Source organism: Rattus norvegicus, chromosome X (assembly GCF_021556685.1).
Source record: "Rattus norvegicus strain SHRSP/BbbUtx chromosome X, alternate assembly SHRSP_T2T, whole genome shotgun sequence".
Classification (NCBI taxonomy): Eukaryota; Metazoa; Chordata; class Mammalia; order Rodentia; family Muridae; genus Rattus; species Rattus norvegicus.
Window position 1 is genome coordinate 67,730,910 of NC_141554.1, and position 10,151 is coordinate 67,741,060.

Genomic DNA, 10,151 nt, shown 5'->3' on the forward strand with positions numbered 1-10,151 from the left:
AGCTTTGCAGTTTTATGGGGTCCCATTTGTCGATTCTTGATCTTAGAGCATAAGCCATTACAATAACCAATGTATTTTGTTCAGGAAATTTTCCCCAGTGCCCATTGTGTTCAAGACTCTTCCCCACTTTTTCTTCTATTATTTTGAGTGTATCTGGTTTGATGTGGAGGTCTTTGATCCACTTGGACTTAAGCTTTGTACAGGGTGATAAGAATGGATCAATTTGCATTCTTCCACATGCTGACCTCCAGTTGAACCAGCACCATTTGTTGAAAATGCTATCTTTTTTCCACTGGATGGTTTTAGATCAATTTACCATAGGTGTGTGGGTTCATTTCTGGGTCTTCAGTTCTGTTCCACTCATCTATCTGCCTGCCTCTGTACCAATACCATACAGTTTTTATCACTATTGCTCTGTGATACAGCTTGAGGTCAGAGATGGTGATTCCCCAGAAGTTCTTTTATTGTTGAGGATAGCTTGGGTTTTTTTTTTGTTAGTCCAAATGAATATGCAAATTGCTCTTTCCAATTCTATGAAGAATTGAGTTGGAATTTTGATGGGGATTGCATTGAAACTTGATTGCTTTCAGCAAAATGACCATTTTTGCTATATTAATCCTGCCAATCCATGAGCATTGGAGATCTTTCCATCTTTTGAGATCTTCTTCAATTTGTAGTAGTTGTTCAGTCTATGAGGCTGATAGACTCAGCTCGTCTTCAGCGGATACTGGAATCTTGTGAAAGTAGACTCTAATGCCAGTTAAGGAATAGATGTTCTAGCAAGGTGAGGGCAAGCAGGCCAAGAGCAAGTTTCCTTCTTCCATATCCTTAAATAATCTACCTGTTAAAATCTGCTCAGAGTTGTCTCCCCTTGAAGTGGGATGACCCAAACATGTCAGAATGATTAAATTCCTCTTGCTTTTCCATCAATCACTGCCTCCATGAAACTCATTCAAGAGGTCCTAGAAGAGATTCAGTTTGGACCTTACAGCACCACCTAGCAATGACAGCCAGGCCTCAGCCTCAGCATGAATCAGCAGGAGGTACTTGGTGGGACAGATGCCAGAAGAAGTTCTATGGGACTCTATGGAGTCCCAACAAACGCAGTTCAACTAAGCAATGTAAGGTGAACCAATACATGTAGGTCATTAGCAAAAATTCTCTCATAATGTGTCTTTCACGTGCTTGCTTTAGCAGAACATCCTTTCTCCTATGTCTGCTTCAGTGAAATATTCCTTCACAAATCTGCTATCTTAGTCTTTCACCTGTGTCTACTTCAGGAGAACACTCCTTCACATGTTTGCCCCCACAAAACACCATCCAACACAACTGACTTTCTCAGTTGTGAGAACTTAAGTTTCTCGGTTTTATGAGAGGATGTTTTGCTGTGGCAGATACTTGAGAGAGGACACATGATGTTTGGAAAGAGTATTAAGTAGAACCCGCCAGTGACCAATGGTCTTGCATTAGTTCACCTTGCAATGCTTCAGTGATCTTTGTTTGTTATGAATTAATAAAGAAAAATGTGCCAAAGAAGTTCTCATGGTATTCTGGCTGCTTCTTGCCACTTCTACAGACTTGTGCCAATTTAGTGGAGCCTAGCAGATTCTTCTGGATGTAGCTGCTGCTAATTCATGTTTGGTGTTTGCTGACTGGATTGGACTGCTGCTACTGATCCTGTTTGATATTTTGGACTGGACTACTAATATTCCAACAATGAAGACTGGAATCGTCCCAAAGAACTACTTCTGAATAGGCCCACATCTCCCTTGTTGTATTAATCATCTTTTCCCCCTACTTTTTGTCGGTGGTCTAGAAAGGAAGTCGAGGCATTTAAGAACTCTTATTAAAGTGGGTTTTAAAAATCTAAGCCTACACATTTTGTATTTCTAGTCCCAGATATAATCAAGTTGACAACCAAGAATAGTCACCACAATATATGTCATAGCAAAACTTTCTCTTATATATTTTTCTTGGTATTAGACTTAAAAGGGTTCCTCATACTGAAAGGTAGATAAAAATCACCAAGCAACAGAAAGAAACTATAATATATAAGGAGCACTTAAAATAAACGTGTGAAAACTAAAACCTTAATACATTACCAGTAGGTAGGCTGCTCATAGACGTGTGTGTGTCACCCTCGAAGACCAAGACCAAGTATCCTCCCTAGTACTGCCTTCTTAAAAACATCAGCTGCAGCCTAACCTTACCCCTCCCCATATCTTGATCCCATAAACTGATCCCCTCTCCTCTCCTTCCCCGATGGTTGCTGTGTTCCAGACCTTCAGCAGGTAACTCCTCTGCTAACCCAAGGGCAGGTCTTCCCAGGGCAACAATTAGTATGAAGCAGACCCACATCTCTCCTACTGTTCCTGAGATCCAGTTCCCCCAGTTGCATCTCCAGCTCTGTAGCTGGAAAACTGCAGCTGATGGTTCATGTTGGTGTTTTGCTAGAGGACTGGACTACTGACAACAAAGATTGGAAGAGCCCCAAAGAACTATTTCTAAGAGATCCGCACCCCACTTTGTCCTATTAACCTTTCTTTTCCACTACCTCTGGTGAACAGTAGGCCAGAAGGAAGGTTGAAGGAAGTAAGAACCCTTATTTAAATTTAAAATTCAACTAATTGACAGCAATGGAAGAAATTAAAGTAGGTTTTGAAAAAATCTAAACCTACAGGTGATGCCCAATGTGGCTTAGGCATAATGGGTAACTTTGCTTCTGATGTGATGTGATAGAGGAAAAGGCAGATTATGAGGGATTAGCAATGTTGTTTAAAGAGGTTGGGAAAATGGCACTTCCCTTCCCCTAGCAGCCATTAATTGAGAGTAGCCTAGTGATAGTGGGCACAGTCTTCTGTAGGTCTCTCATTCAGGTAATCAAATTGTGTGAGATGTATTGCCACACCAATGTAAAACCATACATCTTATGTAATATTAATTTTATCTCAATAATATTATAAGAACAAAGAAACAATTTCCATGGTCTTGAGTTAACAATAGTAGTAACTCGAGGAGGACATGAAAAACTTTAAGTTACTGTTAGCATTCTCTTTCCTGAGGATGAAATGCACACACTTGTCTTATGATATACAGTGATAAAATGTATGCTTTGCTTTAATAATATTGTGAAAAGTAATAAATTTTAAGCATTTAAGAATGTTTTATAGAGCCAGTTATAATTCAATATATGGCAAAATTAAATCAAGGAAAGATTAAAACATAATATCATCTCAAAATAACATAAGTTGTTATCTAAATATTTATTGAATGATCCACAAATCCTGAAAATGTAAATGAAATTTAAAATTCAACTAATTGACAGCAATGGCATAAATTAAAGTTTACTATTTAGTTTAATATATTTAAAAGAATAATTAGAGTGAAAATACTTTTAAAACACCATCTCATTGAAAAGACTAAGGTGAAAATTGCATAATGAAATCTATTGCTTCGTATGTTTCTAAGATGTAATGGAAAAAGAATGTTTAAAAATGAACCGTGGTCCCACACCCGCGGATCCCGGCCCGCAGCAGCTCTCTGCTCCCAGACCTGGTGAGAGAGAGACCCAACCGCCTGGTCAGGTGGGCACTCCTGAGGCTGCAGAGCGGAAGAGACCACCAACACTGCTCACCCCTGCCCACATCCCTGGCCCAAGAGGAAACTGTATAAGGCCTCTGGGCTCCCGTGGGGGAGGGCCCAGGAGCGGCAGGACCCCTGCCAGAGACACCGCCGGACCCTGAAGGAAACAGACCGGATAAACAGTTCTCTGCACCCAAATCCCGTGGGAGGGAGAGCTAAACCTTCAGAGAGGCAGACAAGCCTGGGAAACCAGAAGAGACTGCTCCCTGCACACACATCTCGGACGCCAGAGGAAAAAGCCAAAGACCATCTGGAACCCTGGTGCACTGAAGCTCCCGGAAGGGGCGGCACAGGTCTTCCTGGTTGCTGCCGCTGCAGAGAGCCCCTGGGCAGCACCCCACGAGCAAACCTGAGCCTCGGGACCACAGGTAGGACCAAATTTTCTGCTGCAAGAAAGCTGCCTGGTGAACTCAAGACACAGGCCCACAGGAACAGCTGAAGACCTGTAGAGAGGAAAAACTACACACCCGAAAGCAGAACACTCTGTCCCCATAACTGACTGAAAGAGAGGAAAACAGGTCTACAGCACTCCTGACACACAGGCTTATAGGACAGTCTAGCCACTGTCAGAAATAGCAGAACAAAGTAACACTAGAGATAATCTGATGGCGAGAGGCAAGCGCAGGAACCCAAGCAACAGAAACCAAGATTACATGCCATCATCGGAGCCCAATTCTCCCACCAAAACAAACATGGAATATCCAAACACACCAGAAAAGCAAGATCTAGTTTCAAAATCATATTTGATCATGATGCTGGAGGACTTCAAGAAAGACATGAACACACTTAGGGAAGCACAGGAAAACATTAATAAACAAGTAAAAGCCTACAGAGAGGAATCGCAAAAATCCCTGAAAGAACTACAGGAAAACACAATCAAACAGTTGAAGGAATTAAAAATGGAAATAGAAGCAATCAAGAAAGAACACATGGAAACAACCCTGGATATAGAAAACCAAAAGAAGAGACAAGGAGCTGTAGATACAAGCTTCACCAACAGAATACAAGAGATGGAAGAGAGAATCTCAGGAGCAGAAGATTCCATAGAAATCATTGACTCAACTGTCAAAGATAATGTAACGCGGAAAAAGCTACTGGTCCAAAACATACAGGAAATCCAGGACTCAATGAGAAGATCAAACCTAAGGATAATAGGTATAGAAGAGAGTGAAGACTCCCAGCTCAAAGGACCAGTAAATATCTTCAACAAAATCATAGAAGAAAACTTCCCTAACCTAAAAAAAGAGATACCCATAGACATACAAGAAGCCTACAGAACTCCAAATAGATTGGACCAGAAAAGAAACACCTCCCGTCACATAATTGTCAAAACACCAAACGCACAAAATAAAGAAAGAATATTAAAAGCAGTAAGGGAAAAAGGTCAAGTAACATATAAAGGCAGACCTATCAGAATCACACCAGACTTCTCGCCAGAAACTATGAAGGCCAGAAGATCCTGGACTGATGTTATACAGACCCTAAGAGAACACAAATGCCAGCCCAGGTTACTGTATCCAGCAAAACTCTCAATTAACATTGATGGAGAAACCAAGATATTCCATGACAAAACCAAATTTACACAATATCTTTCTACAGATCCAGCATTACAAAGGATAATAAATGGTAAAGCCCAACATAAGGAGGCAAGCTATACCCTAGAAGAAGCAAGAAACTAATCGTCTTGGCAACAAAACAAAGAGAATGAAAGCACACAAACATAACCTCACATCCAAATATGAATATAACGGGAAGCAATAATCACTATTCCTTAATATCTCTCAATATCAATGGCCTCAACTCCCCAATAAGAAGACATAGATTAACAAACTGGATACGCAACGAGGACCCTGCATTCTGCTGCCTACAGGAAACACACCTCAGAGACAAAGACAGACACTACCTCAGAGTGAAAGGCTGGAAAACAACTTTCCAAGCAAATGGTCAGAAGAAGCAAGCTGGAGTAGCCATTCTAATATCAAATAAAATCAATTTCCAACTAAAAGTCATCAAAAAAGATAAGGAAGGACACTTCATATTCATCAAAGGAAAAATCAACCAAGATGAACTCTCAATCCTAAATATCTATGCCCCAAATACAAGGGCACCTACATACGTAAAAGAAACCTTACTAAAGCTCAAAACACACATTGCACCTCACACAATAATAGTGGGAGATTTCAACACCCCACTCTCATCAATGGACAGATCATGGAAACAGAAATTAAACAGTGATGTAGACAGACTAAGAGAAGTCATGAGCCAAATGGACTTAACGGATATTTATAGAACATTCTATCCTAAAGCAAAAGGATATACCTTCTTCTCAGCTCCTCATGGTACTTTCTCCAAAATTGACCATATAATTGGTCAAAAAACGGGCCTCAACAGGTACAGAAAGATAGAAATAATCCCATGCGTGCTATCGGACCACCACGGCCTAAAACTGGTCTTCAATAACAATAAGGGAAGAATGCCCACATATACGTGGAAATTGAACAATGCTCTACTCAATGATAACCTGGTCAAGGAAGAAATAAAGAAAGAAATTAAAAACTTTTTAGAATTTAATGAAAATGAAGATACAACATACTCAAACTTATGGGACACAATGAAAGCTGTGCTAAGAGGAAAACTCATAGCGCTGAGTGCCTGCAGAAAGAAACAGGAAAGAGCATATGTCAGCAGCTTGACAGCACACCTAAAAGCTCTAGAACAAAAAGAAGCAAATACACCCAGGAGGAGTAGAAGGCAGGAAATAATCAAACTCAGAGCTGAAATCAACCAAGTAGAAACAAAAAGGACCATAGAAAGAATCAACAGAACCAAAAGTTGGTTCTTTGAGAAAATCAACAAGATAGATAAACCCTTAGCCAGACTAACGAGAGGACACAGAGAGTGTGTCCAAATTAACAAAATCAGAAATGAAAAGGGAGACATAACTACAGATTCGGAGGAAATTCAAAAAATCATCAGATCTTACTATAAAAACCTATATTCAACAAAATTTGAAAATCTTCAGGAAATGGACAATTTCCTAGACAGATACCAGGTATCGAAGTTAAATCAGGAACAGATAAACCAGTTAAACAACCCCATAACTCCTAAGGAAATAGAAGCAGTCATTAAAGGTCTCCCAACCAAAAAGAGCCCAGGTCCAGACGGGTTTAGTGCAGAATTCTATCAAACCTTCATAGAAGACCTCATACCAATATTATCCAAACTATTCCACAAAATTGAAACAGATGGAGCCCTACCGAATTCCTTCTACGAAGCCACAATTACTCTTATACCTAAACCACACAAAGACACAACAAAGAAAGAGAACTTCAGACCAATTTCCCTTATGAATATCGACGCAAAAATACTCAATAAAATTCTGGCAAACCGAATTCAAGAGCACATCAAAACAATCATCCACCATGATCAAGTAGGCTTCATCCCAGGCATGCAGGGATGGTTTAATATACGGAAAACCATCAACGTGATCCATTATATAAACAAACTGAAAGAACAGAACCACATGATCATTTCATTAGATGCTGAGAAAGCATTTGACAAAATTCAACACCCCTTCATGATAAAAGTCCTGGAAAGAATAGGAATTCAAGGCCCATACCTAAACATAGTAAAAGCCATATACAGCAAACCAGTTGCTAACATTAAACTAAATGGAGAGAAACTTGAAGCAATCCCACTAAAATCAGGGACTAGACAAGGCTGCCCACTCTCTCCCTACTTATTCAATATAGTTCTTGAAGTTCTAGCCAGAGCAATCAGACAACAAAAGGAGATCAAAGGGATACAGATCGGAAAAGAAGAGGTCAAAATATCACTATTTGCAGATGACATGATAGTATATTTAAGTGATCCTAAAAGTTCCACCAGAGAACTACTAAAGCTGATAAACAACTTCAGCAAAGTGGCTGGGTATAAAATTAACTCAAATAAATCAGTTGCCTTCCTCTATACAAAAGAGAAACAAGCCGAGAAAGAAATTAGGGAAACGACACCCTTCATAATAGACCCAAATAATATAAAGTAACTCGGTGTGACTTTAACCAAGCAAGTAAAAGACCTGTACAATAAGAACTTCAAGACACTGAGGAAAGAAATTGAAGAAGACCTCAGAAGATGGAAAGATCTCCCATGCTCATGGATTGGCAGGATTAATATAGTAAAAATGGCCATTTTACCAAAAGCAATCTACAGATTCAATGCAATCCCCATCAAAATACCAATCCAATTCTTCAAAGAGTTAGACAGAACAATTTGCAAATTCATCTGGAATAACAAAAAACCCAGGATAGCTAAAGCTATCCTCAACAATAAAAGGACTTCAGGGGGAATCACTATCCCTGAACTCAAGCAGTATTACAGAGCAATAGTGATAAAAACTGCATGGTATTGGTACAGAGACAGACAGATAGACCAGTGGAATAGAATTGAAGACCCAGAAATGAACCCACACACCTATGGTCACTTGATTTTTGACAAAGGAGCCAAAACCATCCAATGGAAAAAAGATAGCATTTTCAGCAAATGGTGCTGGTTCAACTGGAGGGCAACATGTAGAAGAATGCAGATCGATCCATGCCTATCACCCTGTACAAAGCTTAAGTCCAAGTGGATCAAGGACCTCCACATCAAACCAGACACACTCAAACTAATAGAAGAAAAACTAGGGAAGCATCTCAAACACATGGGCACTGGAAAAAATTTCCTGAACAAAACACCAATGGCTTATGCTCTAAGATCAAGAATCGACAAATGGGATCTCATAAAACTGCAAAGCTTCTGTAAGGCAAAGGACACTGTGGTTAGGACAAAACGGCAACCAACAGATTGGGAAAAGATCTTTACCAATCCTACAACAGATAGAGGCCTTATATCCAAAATATACAAAGAACTCAAGAAGTTAGACCGCAGGGAAACAAATAACCCTATTAAAAAATGGGGTTCAGAGCTAAACAAAGAATTCACAGCTGAGGAATGCCGAATGGCTGAGAAACACCTAAAGAAATGTTCAACATCTTTAGTCATAAGGGAAATGCAAATCAAAACAACCCTGAGATTTCACCTCACACCAGTGCGATTGGCTAAGATCAAAAACTCAGGTGACAGCAGATGCTGGCGAGGATGTGGAGAAAGAGGAACACTACTCCATTGTTGGTGGGATTGCAGACTGGTAAAACCATTCTGGAAATCAGTCTGGAGGTTCCTCAGAAAATTGGACATTGAACTGCCTGAGGATCCAGCTATACCTCTCTTGGGCATATACCCAAAAGATGCCTCAACATATAAAAGAGACACGTGCTCCACTATGTTCATCGCAGCCTTATTTATAATAGCCAGAAAATGGAAAGAACCCAGATGCCCTTCAACAGAGGAATGGATACAGAAAATGTGGTACATCTACACAATGGAATATTACTCAGCTATCAAAAACAACGAGTTTATGAAATTCGTAGGCAAATGGTTGGAACTGGAAAATATCATCCTGAGTGAGCTAACCCAGTCACAGAAAGACATACATGGTATGCACTCATTGATAAGTGTCTATTAGCCCAAATGCTTGAATTACCCTAGATCCCTAGAACAAACGAAACTCAAGACGGATGATCAAAATGTGAATGCTTCACTCCTTCTTTAAATGAGGAAAAAGAATACCCTTGGCAGGGAAGGGAGAGGCAAAGATTAAAACAGAGACTGAAGGAACACCCATTCAGAGCCTGCCCCACATGTGGCCCATACATATACAGCCACCCAATTAGACAAGATGGATGAAGCAAAGAAGTGCAGACCGACAGGAGCCGGATGTAGATCGCTCCTGAGAGACACAGCCAGAATACAGCAAATATAGAGGCGAATGCCAGCAGCAAACCACTGAACTGAGAATAGGTCCCCTATTGAAGGAATCAGAGAAAGAACTGGAAGAGCTTGAAGGGGCTCAAGACCCCAAAAGTACAACAATGCCAAGCAACCAGAGCTTCCAGGGACTAAGCCACTACCTAAAGACTATACATGGACTGACCCTGGAGTCTGACCTCATAGGTAGCAATGAATATTCTAGTAAGATCACCAGTGGAAGGGAAAGCCCTGGGTCCTGCTAAGACTGAACCCCCAGTGAACTAGACTATGGGGGGAGGGCGGCAATGGGGGGAGGGTTGGGAGGGGAACACCCATAAGGAAGGGGAGGTGGGAGGGGGATGTTTGCCCGGAAACCGGGAAAGGGAATAACACTCGAAATGTATATAAGAAATACTCAAGTTAATAAAAAAAAAATGAACCGTAAGATTATCCTGTAAAATAATCAAAATCATTCAAGTTGACAGCATGTAAGCATTTCATTGCCAGGTTCTAAATTGGGAAAGTGTTTGCTTCTTACTGTCTTTATAAACTTTCCAAAAATCAGTCAGTATTAGAAACAGATGATCAATGTTGCAATAACATCTAGTAGATGTTCCTGTTGCTAACTGTAACCAGACAATACCTGTCATGTTTTGTGA